We start from the raw sequence: 17,934 nt of genomic DNA on the forward strand, positions 1-17,934 counted from the left end.
TCCTATCTGATCAAATGAAAGCCTAAGTCAAGTTGCCTGGCTTTCAAGGCACCCTTCCTGTCTGCACTACTTCCGTCCCCAACACTGTCAAAGCTGGCTCGTGGGTGGTCTACAAGCCCCCCTTTCCCCGCCTCCACCTCTATACGTGGACAAACAAATCTTTAATTTGGAATTGCCATAGACAAGGAAACTGAAACCGAATGTTGTCCTGCCAGATTTGCCCTGGTAGGAAAGCAAGTCCGGGACTTGGTCAACTGGTCCAGGATCCCAGAGCTGGTGACAGAGCTGAGCCTTAACCCCCCCAGGCTTACATCACTAAAGACAGGAGAGAGGGTGGATGCTCTGACACGCTGGGAAGGCGGCAGCTAAGGAAACTCGGGCTGAAAGTGTGACTTCTGCAGAGAAGGGGCGGGGAGATGGCTCTGGATGAGACCCCATCTGTGGTCTTCCCAGGCTTCCAAGAGCAAGTGTGACCTAAGCCCCTACTTAGCATTTATTGCGGCCACCAGCAGTTTCAAAACAGACTGGTATATTTTTGTAAGAGTTTCACTCAATAAACAAATGCCATTAACACACACACACACACACACACACACACACACACACACACACACACACACGGTGATATATAATACTGCCAGGCACACATTTTATTTCATTTATGGATTCATATCCATCCTGGACTGGGGATGGGGCTCAAATGTGGAGTATCTGCCTAGCTGCCTAGCAAGTATGAGATCCTGAGTTCAAACCCCAGTACCACCTAGAAAGAAGTAGAAGAGGAGGAGAAAGAGGAGGAACACAAGAACATCTCAAGGGTACCACAGAAATGACTGTGCAACTTTCAAGTGGCACCAAAAGCATTCTTTATTATAATGGTTTCAGAATACTTCTATGACAACATGTTAAATCTCCAAGGGCAAACATGAAGCTGTCCAGTAAAGGTGGTATCAGGGCTAGGTTGCCTGCCCTACCCCTCCTCTGATGATAAACCCAATATTTTCCAGGCCTGGATCCTTCTTCCATCACAGATGTTCCATGTACAGATGTTTAACATCTGGCTGTCCACATCACACTGGACAAGACCAACCTGACAAAAAGTTATAGGGGCTACCCCACTTGCATGTGCCATGCCAAAGCTGCTTCTCCCTTTATGATGAGCAGCCAGGCTGGTGACTGGGGGTGGAGTTGTGGTAGACCCTCCCCCTGGAGGACAGCCACAATGCCAGCAGGTGAGGATGAACAAGAGGGCCACTCTGAGTGACACACACACAAAAGGAGCCTGGCCCTTTTTATGTGTTGCTTTTAGTTAGTGAAGCTTGTGACCCACTGCGATTTAGGATCCTCCCCCTATGTGTGATTCTGGTTGGGCTAGCCTGTTAAATGATGCCATTCAGAAAGGCCTGTGATGTTTAGCAAGGCACAAGTTCTGTCCTGGTGCCACTAGAATACCTTTCCCACCACCTCCTCCTTTTCTTCAAGTCCTCTTCCTTTTCCCTCTTCCCTCTTCTTCCCTCAGTCTCCACCTTCTCCTAGCATTGCTAAACAGTTTGGAGGGGGGTGGTGGTGGTAATACATCGCCACTAAAAGTTCTCTGCTTTAAAAATGGCATCTGACACAGGAAAGTTTAGCACTGCTGTGAGGTGTATGAAATAATGCATGCAAAGTGCTTAAGCAACGCAGCAACATGAAGCAGCAGCTCTGAGCACAGAGCCTCCCTATCATGGATCCGTGCCAGTGCCTGGTGAGCTCCCTCAGATGTTACAGACACCAAGAGAGCTAGAAATGGGTACATAAACCACTGATTGACTTCTTAAGACTCTTCGATCAATTAATTGGCTCTTGCACATTACTGGGTTTGTTATTATTCATTCCTTGCTGGTGCCTAGGAAAGTGACATTGGAACTAGGTAATCTTCAGTTTCTTCTTTCCAAATAGGAAAATAAATTTTAAAAGGGCTTGATCATCACGCTATACTTACCTTCCCAATTTTTTCTTACATTTATTTAGGAGACTCAATGTATACATTATGTTAATGCTGTATAATATTTTCTCTGAGCACATTTTCCAGTGAGTCAAAGCATATAATATTCCTAGCATAGACTACCACTCAATTAATTATAAGTAATATGGGAGTGGTATGGAAAAGAGCCAAGTATGTTAGGATTAGGAAGAGCTCCAAATTCAGGTGAATTCATCTTTATTAGGCAATCTGAATTTAAGCTCACTGGCTTGGAAATTAAAATTGTTGAATTCAAATACAATCACCACTTACAGAGTCTGTGAATGTCCCTGTGCCTCAGTTTCCTCATCTATAAAATGAGATAGTACTAACAAATCAAACCAAAAAAAGCAAAAAGATGTAAAACAGAATTATAATAACCTTTGGTAGGTGGCTACATTTTTCTCAGTACTATTCTAAATACTTGAATTCTCTTTTGAAAGCTAGCCTTAGAGTAGAAATTCTCAACCCAGGACCACAGACTTTGCACCTGGATGCAGTATTCTGTGTCTATACACACCTGTCCAGAGATGTCTTTAGATACGCAAAGAGGTATGGGCCAAGGAACGAAGTCGCTGCCAGCCAGCCAGGTTCCCCCAGGGGCTTTGGAGGCTGCCGTCTTGTTAGAGACCCCACAATGCAGGCCATGGCTCCCAAACATCCTCAGGGACAGACTGACCCGGGTGTCCGTCTGAGACACAGGCCAGGAGAGAGTCTGACTTGGAAAAAAAAGTGGATTCTGAATAAGCCAAACAGCACTTCTCACCTCTTGGCAACCTCAAACTCAAACACAGGTGAGAGAGCAGGCCCAGAGGTCAGACAGCTGGAAACACACCTACCCAGGAGCCTCCTTCCCACTCCACCCTCCCAAAGGAAGGAAGAGAAATGTCACCCTCTTCTACAACCTCAGCACACACAGGCACACTCTTCAAACAAAGGCAGGCTTCCCTAAAGAATAAATAAAAATGGTGTCCATATCTGTGTTAGCCCTTTAGATTTTAAAGAAGCCTTTCTTGACATGATTGCATAGGAAAGGGGGCCCTACTCCACACACACACACACACACACACACACACACACACACACACACACTGAGATTATTTGAAGGCCTGAGGCTATTTAGCTAACATATTCCAGTGACATCCTACAACTATATAGTCTTGCCCTACTTCCTAAAGCTTCAGGTGGATTAGACACTAGCCAAGAGGTTGCCTGGGGGAGAAGACAGAGGTCTGTTTGGGAGGGTGTGTGTGTGTAAGCCCCACAGCAGGAGACAGTTCCTTCAGGTAGGAGGGGAGTCTGACCTAATAAAATGGCAGGCTGGTTATCAAACTGATATTTCAGGGATGCCCAGAAACACAGACAAAAATCCATGATCACCTCTTGCTGTCTGTGAGACTCTCTAGTTTAGCAAGAGCAAAGAATGTGTGTGTATGAGTGTGTGTATGTGTGTGCGTATGTGTTTCTTTAGTTTTCTTGATGTTTACCAATCTCAGAAGCCTGATGTAGAAGAAAGTTGAAATAACCTTCCCAAAGTGTTTTGGGCATCCATCTCACATACTTGGCCAGCAAGCAGAATTTCCAAGGTAGCAGGCTGCAGCTCCATTTCCCTGAGAAGAGGACTATAAAACAATGCAGGTGGCTTCCCAGATCTGAGCTTGACCCTGAGGCTGGGCAGGAAATCAGCTCTTCCATAGCAATCCCTCAGCACTATTTTGTATACTAATGGAGTCACACAGTGGGCCAGTGCAATTTTTCTTGGCTGTCTAAAATATACTGACACTTTTCCTTGGAATTCAGAGCAAGAACTGAAGCAGGAGTGTCAATGTACAGTCTGTGCATAGAGTTGCTGGCTACAAAAATGTCCTTTCAGACTTTATTATTGTTGTTTTATTACGGGGAGTTCAAACTCAGGGGCTTGCACATGCTAGGTAAGCACTCTACCTCTGCACTGAATCATCAGCCCTTGGTGTTATATCATCACTGTGTGTGTGTGTGTGTGTGTGTGTGTGTATGTGTGTGTAGACACGCACGCATGCCTGTGAATGTGCCAGTATTGGGGTTTGAACTCGGGACCTGGGAATCGTTCCTGAGCCTTTCCATTCATTTTTTCTACCACTTGAGCCACAATTCCACTCTAGCTTTTTGGTGGCTAATAGCAGATAACTTTCCTTCATAGGCTGGCTTCAAACCATGATCTTCAGATCTTAGCCTCCTGAGTGGCTAGGATTACAGACTTAAGCCACCAGAGGCCAGCTCCAATTTACTTCTCACTATCAAAGGTAACACAAATGCACTTTTCATTTGTAGGTAAATAAGGGATTATTTTCAATACTCAAGTAGAGAAAATTCTCTATGAAAACTCAAGTTTCTATTACCACTAATACATCAGCAGAATCCTTCCTTTTGGCCTGTTGTCCCTTCTCTCTACATCATTCTCCAGATCTTTCCACAGCTGGTGCTTTTATTCACCGAAGTCTTTTCTGACCACCTAGTTCAAAGTATCATAGCTCCCTGGTTAATTCCTCTGCAGCTATCAAATGTACTAAATAATTTTAGAAAGTGCTGTTCAGTCATTTTTAATTTGTGTTGAAAGAATGAGTCCAGCTTTTCCTATCACCACCACTACCCAGCTCTGCTGAGTACAAGGCACATGCTCCGATAATAGGTGAAGGAATGAATGAATGCTAACACTTTTGCAAGAGGCTTTGAGTTCATTACCTGCAGAATTCTACACCTGTGTGAAGTGATTTGGATCTGAAAGTGAAGCAGGACTGGAGCTCTGTCTCTTCTCTGCTCCTAGGCACAGAACCAGGCAACCCCAGGAAAGTTCAGCCCCATGGCTAAGAACATGAACTTTGGCGCCATTTTTACCACTTCCTAGCTCTGTAGCATTGGGCTACTTAGCCTTTCTTCATTTGTTTACTGAGAATAACAGTACCTCTCATCTTTTCCTTGTAAAAGATTTCAGAAAGCACATGTAGCTCAGTTACTAGGCATCAAATAAGACACTACATGCTTTATGTCATTAGGTAATGTGCTAGAGGCATTAGGTTCATAAAGAAAGAATAGGAGCTTCTGTAACTCCAGTCTCCAAATCCCAAAGTGATTTCATGTGCTGTTGGCTAATGCCAGTAATCCTAGCTACTCCGGAGGCTGAGATCTGAAGACTGCAGTTCAAAGCCAAGCTGGGCAGGTAACTCCGTGAAACGCTTATCTCTAATTCAACACCAAAAAGCCAAAAGTAGAACTATGGCTCAAGTGGTAGAATACTAGTCTTGAGCAAAAATGCTGAGAGAGAGTACCCAGGCACTAAATTCAAGGGATTGGGCTTAGGCCCTAAGTACACACCTCAGGAGTGATGGAGGGAAAAAAGACATGAAATGCACACGGTCATTGGCACATAGTATAGACTCAACAAATGACAGTAGCAAACCATATCCACATAACAAATAGCAATGGTTAATCAAAAAGGGCTCTAGTATCATTAGAAAGGGCTCTAGTATCATTAATCCTCTGCATTGCCTCTGAAGCTCTGATTTTCTTGTGCCAAGGGCTGAAGGGACAGATTGAGGGGAGTGTTCTGGGCTGGGATTATCTGCTGGCAGCATGAATGTTATGAAGGACTCATTTGACCTCGCTGGATAGAAACCATTAATTCTCAATGTCCCTTTTGTATTCGACTCTTGTAATATCTACCAGATGTCTTCTCATATGCTGTATGTATTCTGATGTGTTCTATCAATATAATCAACTGAAAGTCCTTTTGAAAGGCACTACTCATTTATAACTCATAGGGAACCTGTGAGTTGCATTTGATAACAGCTCCAAACTTCTCCTTTGTGAACGACAAGCAGATAAGGGGCAGTAACAGAAGGAATCCAAGCTCTCCAATCAAAGCAACAATGTGAACTTGGACAAGTTACTTCACCTTCTGGGATTTGTGGTTGCTTATGTGTTTACCATCTGAAGGGAGACAATACATAAAAGGCAGAGGCTATGGTCATATTCTCATTTGTATGAGCAGCAAGCTGAAGAGAGGATTGAACTGGGCAGTGTGGTCTGATACTGGAGGGGATTTCTCAGATACTTGGGCTAGCTACAGAAAACATCCTGTAGAAGTTGAGTGTTTTTGTATACAGCTTAGCTAAATGACTCCTATGAGTCTTTTAATCTCCCTTTGGGGAACTTGCTTAGCTCCTGCAAAGATCCTGCTGGGATTTCATCTCTCAGTATTAACTGTAATTACTGGGCTTCTGTTCTTATGTGTGGGAAACTACATGAACTGGAATCATGATTAAGGGTCAGAACTTTGAGTCCTAACAAACATTCAGTGTGAAGAGCCACAAGGCACAGTACAGAAACTGGCCTGAAACTCTTTTTTCCCTTAGCTTCTTCACAGGGCCTCACATGTGCTGGCCTATCACAATAGTCTAAAAAAGTGGTTTTGCCGCCAAAAAAAGAAGGAAAGAAAGAGATGTGAGTACAATCGATTGTGTGAATTGTATGTTTCCTACTCCAACTCACATGCTGAAACTCTAGTTCCAATGTGACAATATAAGGTGGGCAGGAGAAGAAGAGGAAGAGGTTATGAGGATCTTTTCAAGAATGGATCAGTGCCCTTAACAAAAGCAAAGAAAACTCTCTTCCCTACCACTATGTGAGTACATCCTCAAAAACCAGGGTCTACAATATGGAGGGCTCTACCATTTTGAGCCACAGCTCCACTTCTGGGTTTGGGGTGGTTAATTGGAGATAAAAGTCTCACAGACTGTTCTCCTTGGGCTGGTGCCAAACCATGATCCTCAGATCTCAGCCTCTTGAGTAGCTAGGAATACAAGTGTGAGCCACCAGCACTTGGCTTGGTCTGTGATGTTTTCGTAATGCTATCCCCAGTTGACTAAAAGTGGGAAAAGGAAGATTTCTAAATAGAAAGCTACAAAGTAAACAATTCCTAATGCCTCTTTCTCTTCTTCTCTAAGTTTGCTGATGATAAGACAGAAGGCAATAGATGGGTAATATCTTTTCTAGGAAAGTTTTTATAACACTCCCTTTATTTGGGCCCAATGCTCTCACAATTTTTCACAACCCCTGTAACACACTACTGAGAATATAGGACAATGAGCTACATCTCAATAATTCAGGTGGGGAAGGTAAGGTTCTTGAGTTTCTGCATAGTTAAAACATCTTATCCTAGATGATGGATGGGTCATTCAGATGCAAGTCCAAGTCCATCTTTCTTCTCATTGTAAGACTACTCTATAACGACAATGTCAAAGAGCCTGCATGCAGTTCAGGGGTATTTTGCTGTTTCATCAGCACCCCAGAAGGGGGCATTACAGGCATCAAGGATACTGGAGCTATGGATTGGAGGCTAGGGGTGTAGGCAGGCAGCTACCATGGCACTGACTGAGAGTAACCATTTTGTTTTTCTGGATATCTGCCACCAGCCTGGGTTTCCCAGCCCCTAGTAGTCAATCAGAAATATCCCCAGACAGGAGAGGCATGGGTAATAGAGTCTTCAGTAAAGGGATTTTGGGAGAAAAGCCTACTTCTGTTCCTACCTTGTTCTGTACTTGGGCTTGCATATGCATGTGTGGTATGATTGGCATGTTTACTCTTTTAACAGGTAAAGCTCTAAAATGAGATCCTATTAATCATTGTGACAGGTCATCTGTCTTCAATGGGGGTTGTGAGTAGCTTCTACAAGGCCTCGCATGGCCCTGTGGATATCCAGACATCCTCCAAGAGCCTGAGATGGACAGAACAGTGCTGGAATAGATACGCTAAAGTGAAGAGATAACTGATGTCCCAAAGAGAAAGAGCTCTACAGAGATCATTAGTTGTCACACTTACAGTGAGTGTTGCACTAATAGGGTGTTGTACTGGAACAATGGCACTGTTGAAGTGCAGCCTTCCCTAGAATAGGAAGTTCAGATCAAGTACCCCAGTGCCTATGGCGGGCATCTCCTTGGTTATTTTGACTCACTCCCTGTTTTCAAGTAATTCAAACAATATACTACATATACACTATATATATGTATATATGTGTGTATACACACACACACACACACACACACACACACACACACACACACACATATATAAAATGGGTATGCGGGAACTCAGGGCCTCACAAGTTCACCTGGCATCTTTTGCTCAATGCTGGTACTCTACCACTGGAGCCACAGCTCTACTTCTGGCTTTTTGCTGGCTAACTGCAGATAAGACTTCTCATGGACTTTTCTGCCCCACCTCACTTAGCGCCTTGATCCTATAATCTCAGCCTCCTGACTCGCTAGGATTACAGGTGTGAGCCACTAGATCCCATCACCAGGTTTTGCATAAGTTGTTTACAAAAGCATTTTTCAGACTGGTTGCTTGTTATCATTGTAGATTTGTAAACACACACATGCATCCATATCATTGTTCTGAGGCAGAATTACCAGTTGTTGGAAGCAAAACTTTAGAACAAGACTATGGGGATTTAAATCCTTGCTCCTTCTCTTGCTAGCTGTGAGACCTTGGGCAAACTACTTAACCTCTCTGTGCCCTTTCCTTGCCTGCAAAGGGGAGATAATGGTGTCTAGCTGGTGGGGTTATTAGAAGGATTAGATGGATTAATGTATGTAAAGCACTTAAAACAGTGTCTGGCTCACAGCCAGAATAGTCTCTGGAATTAATTGACTACTTTCTGTCCTTTCTGAGCACTTCAAGTTCCTGACGCTTTTACATGTCATCTAGAACAAGTTAGTCAATTTCTCTAATTTCATATACACATCCTGAAGGAAAAAGATTTTGTGGTGGGTAAAGCTTTATGAAGAGTTATATCCTGTGAGAACCATTTGCAGTCTGGTCATAGGGCAGGGTTAAGGTTTGGAAAGTGCTAGAAGGGGAGGCCTGAATCAGCAGTAGTTTTTGCACAAGGGAAGCAGAGCCAATAGAGAATTTTAGCTTTTGCCATTCAGGGTACTGCAACAAGAAAGATCTGCCCCAAGGGTTACTGGTAAGTTTTTTCTTTTTTAAACAATTTTGAATCCAACTAACCACAGAGAAATTGATGTTTTCTTTGCAGATTGGATAAACAACCACCAAATGCCAAAGGGAAAGAAAAAATCCCAAGGCACAGTATGCCTTTTGTCATATGATCCCTCATTTTCATTTGATGTGTCAGGAGAGAAGCCTCCTACTTGTGCACAATGTATCAGGTACCGAAGACAAATCGCAAGATGTAACCTGTCATGAATGCCAGAAGTAAGCCTGCCACACACACATCACTGGTAATTGCCTTTTCCAATCACTGCTTTAGTTCCATTTTGTCCCTCAGATACTCCAGCTTTGTGCTTCCAAGCGAAGCCCCAGCCGTTCAGAGCTTAAGGCAAAAGAAACCTTGACAAAGACTCCTAGGAACTTGTCAGAGCTGCCATACTGCCTTGCAGGCTGATGTATCCCGGAATCTGTAGGGGGGCACTGCCCATTTTGCTTTGTAATTCTGTTCTTTCAGAGGATTGCTTTCCCACCTTAAACAAACAGGTGTCAGTCTGAATATTCCTCTGCCCACAATGGAATACTGGAGCTCACTCATAAGTCACCTTTACCAATCTCTCCTAAGTTCTTTGGAGAATAATTTCAAGAAATACAGCTAAAACATTACAGAAGCATGTCATTTGCAGTGCCAAGTACATTTATTCACTTGGCATCCAACCTTTACCTTTTTAATTCATTAAAATACAAAGGCTTACTAGCTGGCTTTCACACACCATTAACCATACCAGACCTAACAAACAAGCCAACAAAAATGAAAAAGGATCTTTATATACACAATTCCATGAGTGGTCATGTGATTTCTGTGACCCAAAGTAATGTCTTTTTAAGAAATCTAGTACTTAAAAGTATAATTCACTGCCTATCTATGAAACTGTAACCCTCTGTACATCATTTTGACAATAAATAAATTTAAAAAACAACTTCCTATGTCCTTCCATTGGTTTCCAATAGCTTTTACTCCAGTGTGGCCCTCTTCTCAATGAATCTCAGACCTGAACCTTACACTAAGAAGTTAAACAGGAATACCCATGGCCCAGTCATTCCCAAACAATGCCAATACATTTTGAGCTCCAAGTAGCTAGGATTATAGGCATGATTCATGGATGCTGAATGCTTTTCTAGCATGCATGAAGTCTTGGGTTTGATCACCAGCACACACACACACACACACACACACACACACACAAAACACACACACACACACACACACACACACCCCACAGAGCTAATAAGACACTTAAAAAAAATCTGCAGCTGTCAGTTCAGAATGGTAGGACAAACAGGCATTTTTAAAAATGACTCTATGAAAAAAATAACTTTGAGCAGATATTCAAGCAAAGTAAAAAAAATAAAAAAGCAAAGGGTAAAGTTGACTTTGTTCCTGCTGCATGTCAGAGAAGCTGCTGTTGAAATGCAGTCTTTCGAGGGCAGAAGGAGGCTCCCTTAACCCAGCCACCCTCACACATTGACTAAGAGAAGCCCTGAGGAACAGAGAAACACAGACCAGCCAAAGTTTAATTCAATTTTATTATCCACTTGTAGTGTTTTTCAAATTATACAACATGCAATCTGCCAGGTATCATAAAACTTCATCTTAGAATCCCGGAGATAACCAAAATTCTCCATGGGCTAGGGGAAGGTAACTTCCAGATCCTTTGAGGCATATGCTCTTGTACCACATGGTTCCTCCATTCTCCCCTCAAACCACAGGAACAAATTTGTTCACATTTTTTAATGAAAACTACTGTACAGATACATAAAGTCCAGAGAACACATATCTGCAGTACACGACACTTTGCAAACGAGACACACATAATGCTACAGAATGCCTTATTTCCCCCCCCCCCCCCGCCCCCATAGCTGCACACCATGGAAAGTCTTTAAAACAGATAGATAAATTGTATGTAAGCAGACTTCATGGTTTGGTGACTCCTTCATCAATTGCTTGGTTCTTATTTGATACTTTAAAAAAATGTCTAAATCATTAAATGTTAAATGAAGTTGTTTCTAGAGGATGGAACCTTTAGCTTATTCAAGATAATTGTGATGAAACAATGATGAGATAATGAAGCAAAACCATCCCCTACTTTCTGCCAATGAAGAACTTTCGAATATGTCTTCTAGCTAGAGCCCAAATGGTGCCTATCCTGCTGAACTGAGCACTTCAAGAGAAGATTATTACAAACATTTATTTATGTTTTGTTATTCCTCAAGGAAGGTAGAACCAGTCAGTTCCCCTGTGGAGGCATGATTCTTGTCTCGGAGTATCACTTTCTTATGTGAACTCAAGGACTTCCAAAGGTCACTAAATACTATATTTTAGACAAACATTTTTTATTCATCCCCATATTTCTACAAATTCTTAATTCGTTGATCATGATACTAGTTCTTTTAAAATCTTAACTACACTTATTGTTCTGTCTGCTACCTGACATTCAATAAAAGCAAACTGTACAGCATTTGAAGAGAAGATAACGTACATACAGAATTCTTTAAGTAACTGACCAACACCTCAGTTGGCATTAATTTATTTCAAGTTCTAAGCATGAATCTTGGTCCCACAAATAGTATTATCTTCAATTAACAACACACCATCCTGCAGGTAGAGGGAATTTGCACAAATCATCCAGTTATTCTGACAGCACCAAAGAGTAAACTTTCCAGAAGTAGCATGAAATAGAAAAGTATTCAGAAGAGAAAAAAATACATACACACTAGTAAAAAGCAGTACATAACCAAAAAGAAAACATAATCATATACTTGGTAGTTCAGAAACGAGGTTTTACATTTACAGTATAGGAAGCAGTAGTGTCTAACAAATAAAAAATTGCATAGGTGTGGCATTTTGACAAATGCCTAAAATATGTCTAATCCTAAACATAATAGGTCCTGATCAACTGGCTCATTATATGAAGTGAAATTTAGGTGTCCACTTGAATAACTACATAATGCTATCCAATGAGGATACCTTTTAATCACAGTGTAGGAAAACTAGATCAGAGATCCTATAAAGATTGACACTAGGTGAACTGACTGGCTGATCAGCAACTAGTCGAATTATCTTTAAAGGACATCAAAGCTAACCTTCTCTGTGAATAAAAGTCAAGTGAATTTTGTAAGGCCCTTGTAGAGATCAAGTAATATGGAACTACAAATGAATGTTTCTTTTTGAAACATGAAAGGGCCAAGTGATCTTCAGAAGTAGAAAAAGGGTACCCAGGGAAAAATTACTTTGGAAAGAATCTAAAATAATCCATCTTATGATGGATATTCATGAAAGCTAAGAAAATTACTGCCTTTCATTCAATTTTCAAACACCAAGTAATACAGTTGCCCAATGGACAATAGTACGCAGTATGTATGATGATTATTTAATTGGCAATCCTCTCAAAGATTTGTGTTTTACCTTCCACAGTCAGAGGCAGACATATGAACCAAGTGCATAATCTGTGGCATGTGTTATGACCTGATAAGGTGTGTGATACCTGCCCCATGAAGACCCTTCTATTCGACCACAAATAGGGATTGAGCCATTATGTTGGGTAGACACAGGCAACAAAATCAAACAGAATAAAAATGATTGAGAGAGTGAAAAATCATTATTGTACTGAAATTACTACTTCAATCAAATTCATCCCTCTTCTCTCTTCTTCCCCACCCCCCAAACAAATCAGAAAGTGCAATATTTAACAAATAAATTAGGACAAAGCAGCATTGCTTTGCTAGGGAAATTTTATACAATAAGAATTTGAGGCTGGGCACCAGTGGCTCATGCCTGTAATCCTAGCTACCAGAATACTGAGTTCTGAGGATTGCAGTTTGAAGCCAGCCCAAGCACATAAGTTTGTGAAATGCTTAACTCCAATTAACCAGCAAAAAGCCAGGAGCAGAGTTGTAGCTCAACTGGCAGAATGTTAGCCTTGAATGTAAAAGCTAAGGATAGCACCCAGGCCCTGAGTTCAAGCCCCAGTACTGGCAAACACAAATGACAACAGCAAAAGTTTGGAAGTCAATGCATGGTCCTTAGCACTTAACACATAGACAGACAGACAGACAGACAGACAGACACACACACACACACACACACACACACACACACACACACACACACACACAAAATAACCCATCCCCGTATGGCCATGAGAAAGCCCAAAATCTCTCCTAGCCTACCCATCATCCCAGTGGGACAGCCACAGGGGGCAGTGTCAGCTTGCACTTCTTGGGCACATATAATGACAGGATGGGAAATTTCACTGCAACTAGCTGTGTTTTCAACAGATTTACTCCCAAAATTTTCAAAACAATTAGCAGCACACATGATCAGCTTACTTGAAGCTTTGTCAGTTTCCCTCAAAGCTTACTACATAAAGACTGAGCCTTTTAATATGCACAACTGGAAGTTACTGGAGTCTGTTTTAGAGCCATGTATTTGAATAAAGTAATAGCTAAGAAAGAAAAGAAAGGAAAAGAGAAAAGGAAGGAATTCATTTATACTGATTTCTCCTACTTGTGCTTAGAACATAAATCTTATTTGGTGCTAAAGAGTAAATTCAAATACATAGCCTAAAATGATGAGTTAAAAATAACAATTTGTCATGACAACTTATTCACAGACAGGCAGATTTTTGTCAATGACTTTCCCCACAGGCTTTCTTTTTCAAATATTGGAATGATGCTGAGAATTTTGTTGTTGTTTCGTTTTCTTAGCAATACCTGTTCAAGCATAAGATGATGAGGCCATCCCCAATGCAGGTTCCAGAAGGATTGAGGAGCAAGGAGGGTGAGGAAGAGGGCAGCCAATCTCCACTCAGCCAACTTGCAGCACATTTCAACACTCTCAAAGGTAGGATGCTCAAATCAACAGGGCTGGCAGAGACTAGTTGCTGCAGGTTCTATAGCAGGCAGCTCAGAGGTGACTTTTATGACTTTTCACATTTACATACCTGTTTTTGAATGAACAAACTCTACATTGCTGCTGTCACATAATTTTTCTGCATTGAAGAAATTTGCTTTGCTTTGTTAACAGGTGCCATACTACAAAGGTGTATTTCACAGATTCCAAGATGTGACCAGGATATTCAAAATGCTCCTCTGGGGTAATTTGTTTTCGGAAAAGTGTTCAGAATGAAAAATTTCAACCCTATAGCAGCACTTTTTTGTTGTTGTTCCCTAAAAATATAAAGTAATGTGTTTATTTTACAGGAAACCAGACAGTGGAGGCAGAGGATGGCCACTAGGCTCCGGCACTTGGTTGTTCCCTCGTAGGGAATGGCACGCCAGGGCACTCCCATGGGACAGTGTAGTGCAGGAAGAGGAAGCTCCAGGGACCACCCAGTGCCCTGGAGGCTGAGTCAGTAGCAATAGTAGTAAGTGGATCTTCACTAACCATCTTCCAGTTTCTCAGAAAGAGAAAAGTCCAAGCACACATCTGTACACACAGAAATTCTACACAGCTCAAAACACCTGAAACTGGTGTACTGCAGATGGCTGGGGTAAGTAAAGGGAGAAGAAATGGAAACCATGGGTGGCCGGGTAGGGGGAAGGACGCGAGGGAAATAAAGGAAGTGGTGATTAATGTAGTCCTTGACATGCTACGTGGATTCAGATCTGTTGAAAGAAAACCAGAGAGAAGACAGGTATTAGAGGACTCAGCACAAATTCACTCTGAAGGATTTTTTTTTTTTTTTGAAATTCAAGGTGTTTAAAGTACAAATACATGTGAGCACTGATGGCAGGGCAGGGCACTGGTGGCTAACACATAGAGGCATAGCTACTTAAGAGGCTTAGATCTGAGGATCTCAGTTCAAGACCAGTCTGGGCAGAAAAATGCCTAAGATTCTCATCACCAATTAACAAGAAAGAAAAAAAATAGTAAGTGGAGCTGTGGCTCATATGATAGAGCACCAGCCTTGAGGAAAAAAAAAACAAAAACAAAAAACAAATGGAAACAAAGAGGTAAGCAATTGCTGGGTGCTTGTGGCTCAGGCCTGTAATCTTAGCTATTCAAGAGGCCAAGATCTGACAATCATGGTTCAAAGCCAGCCTGGGAAGGAAAGTCCATGAGACTTATCTCCAATTAACTACCCCAAAACCAGATATGGAGCTGTGGTTCAAAGTGGTAGAGTGCCAGCCTTGAGCAAAAAAGTTCAGGGACAGTGCTCAGGCCCTGAATTCAAGCCCTATGACTGACAAAAAAAAAAAAAGGGCTGGGGATATGGCCTAGTGGCAAGAGAGCTTGCCTCGTATACATGAGGCCCTGGGTTCGATTCCCCAGCACCACATATACAGAAAAAAAAATGGCCAGAAGTGGCGCTGTGGCTCAAGTGGCAGAGTGCTAGCCTTGAGCAAAAAGGAAGCCAGGGACAGTGCTCAGGCCCTGACTGAGTCCAAGGCCCAGGACTGGCCGGAAAAAAAAAAAAAAAAAGCTAAGGCCCTGAGTTCAAACCCCAGTCTTCACATACACAAAAAATTGAAAACAAGTAAAATCAATTTTAATAACATTTTATGTAATCTGATAGATTCAAAATATTATCATTTCAAGATGCAATTAGCATTATATGCAGAAGGATTTTACATGGCTAGGAAGTAGCCATCATAGCCTCTTGGTTTTAAAGTATTCTGTCTGGATACAATTTCAACATTTCTTCCAAAAGTCAGTATCACAAGGCAACTCCTTTTCCTTAAGGAGATGATCAAACAAGATGGCTCATTTACCAACATTTGGCATCACCAAGTGAGTCAGGCATGGCTGACTCAAGATCTCTGTGAGAAGTGCTCAGTTCTAAAAGGATTATTTTACCCCTTACAGAGTCATGAAGTTCCCCAGTACAACATCTCACTTTTATATTTTTATTAAAATATATTAATTGCACAAAAAGGTTTCATGGAAACATTACCATATATCCTATAAGGCACACTGGTCATTTTATCCTATAAAGCATACTGATCATAAACAGCCCCCACTATGTTTTCTTATGCCCTTCTCCTTTCATTTTAATGGGGCTTACTGTTCTATTTTCATACATGTGTATAATGAATAAACTTTGATCATATTCATCACTAATCACTCTCCTTTCACACACACCCACCAACAGTCTCCCTTTTACATTCATGATTTTTTTTTCCCCTTTTTATCTTTTAAAGGTCTAGTTTTCACATGTGAGGAGGAGCACTCAATACTGGTCTTTTTGAGTCTGGCCTATTTCATTGAACAGGATAATTCCAGTCCACGACCTAGCAGAGGTTACTCTGGCCCTAGACAGGTCTCCAAAATGAGAGGATGGACCATTTCCTAAGTAGTTCCTCTCAGGCTCTGGACCAACTCCAATAAGACACTGAAAGTGCCACTTCCATCCAGCAACTGGAAAAGTGGCTCTGTCTGTGATCTGTACTTTGGGTTTCCTGCAAAGCCACATCCTCTGAGGATGAAGAGAATAAGAAACTAAATGATGGCATAAGAAACATGGCCCACACTCATAAAAGCCCAGCTATTCTTCTTTTTGGTTATAAAACACACACACACACACACACACACACACACACACACACACACCCCTAGAAGACACACACACACACACACACACACACACACACACACACACACACACCCTAGAAGCCAGATGCTGGCAGCTCATGGCTATAATCCTAGCTACTCAGTAGGCTGAGATCTGATGATCATGATTAGAAGCCAGCCCAGGCAGCAAAGTCCATGAGATTCTTATCTCCACGTAACCACCAAAAAACTGGAAGTGCAGCTGTGGCTCAAATTGGTAGAGCACTAGCCTTGAGAAAAAAGCTAAAGGACAGTACCAAGGCCCTGAGTTCAAGCCCCACAACCAGCAAAATAAAAACTCCATAACCTGGCATACTGTATTTGCTGTTTTTGCTCCAGAATTCTATCCAAATCAATGTTCAGCTGCAGCAAATGTTTCACATTCCTGCTATAATACTTTCTTGGCCTGTTTTTTTTTTCCTCCTCACACTTGTGATTTATATGTTATAATATTGTAAGCAACTTCACATATTTTTGTGTAAATAAGTAGGATATAAATTATATAAAAATAGAAAAATTCAGGGTATGGAAAGACTAGATAAAATTAATTGCAAACAGAGAAAGAAGAGAAATACAAAGCAGAACTTGAACAGAAGGAGAAAACCACACATTCTTGTTAAGAATACCAACTCCTGACACAAACAATACTCGGGGAACTCGGTCTCCATGCTTTCTCCCTCTAACTATATCATCCCCCACTATTACCAAGCTGCCTGTGTGAAGCTTCTTTCAGTGTCCCATGGGTGCTCTACCTGGGAAAGGTACATTAAACACTGGCCAATTCTGCTGGTGGGGTCATGCTCCTCTTTAGTCTGGAAATAAAACCCCCAGAAGCATAGTGGTAGAGGTAGGTGAAAAGGAATTTTTTTGGAATTCCAGTACTGAAATTCCACTTCCTTTCTTTCCATTCATTTTTCCCAGCACCCCACCCCAACCTCAGGTAGTGGGGACAGTCTTCCTGCATGCCTGCAGCCAGGGAGGTGCTGGGCACATACCTGACATTGCGGAATACAGCTTGATCCAAGCATTGCAGCCAACCTGTGTTGACACACCAAGCGTCAGATACTCAAACTCCACCATGCAGCCTCAATAACTCCAGCAGACCATGAAGTAACACAATTGCCACAGGCTTTCCTTCAAATCCCCCTTCCCCCTACATGCAAGATATGGCATGTCTGGGCCAACAGTCTGAAAGAAGTAGGGGCTTTGAAGGGGGGCCCAGTGTGTGCTTACTTTAATCATCACCTCAGGGACAATAGGACAAAACTGAGCTGGTAACCAGTGGATGGAAGGGAAAGCAGAGGCATGTCGTTCTTTCCTATGACAAGGTGAG

General features: G+C 42.0%; 1 protein-coding gene across 1 annotated transcript in view; it reads right to left on the minus strand.

Annotated features, from left to right (window-relative positions):
• Window positions 1–14,219: 14,219 nt before the first annotated feature.
• The window catches only part of Kif5c (kinesin family member 5C), a 155,098-nt gene continuing 151,383 nt past the window's right edge, over window positions 14,220–17,934 (minus strand). The window contains exon 26 of the mRNA XM_048345501.1: window positions 14,220–14,656. The gene's annotated coding sequence lies outside the window, so the exon portion shown is untranslated. The remainder of the gene's footprint in view (window positions 14,657–17,934) is intronic.

This window comes from Perognathus longimembris, chromosome 4 (assembly GCF_023159225.1).
Source record: "Perognathus longimembris pacificus isolate PPM17 chromosome 4, ASM2315922v1, whole genome shotgun sequence".
Classification (NCBI taxonomy): Eukaryota; Metazoa; Chordata; class Mammalia; order Rodentia; family Heteromyidae; genus Perognathus; species Perognathus longimembris.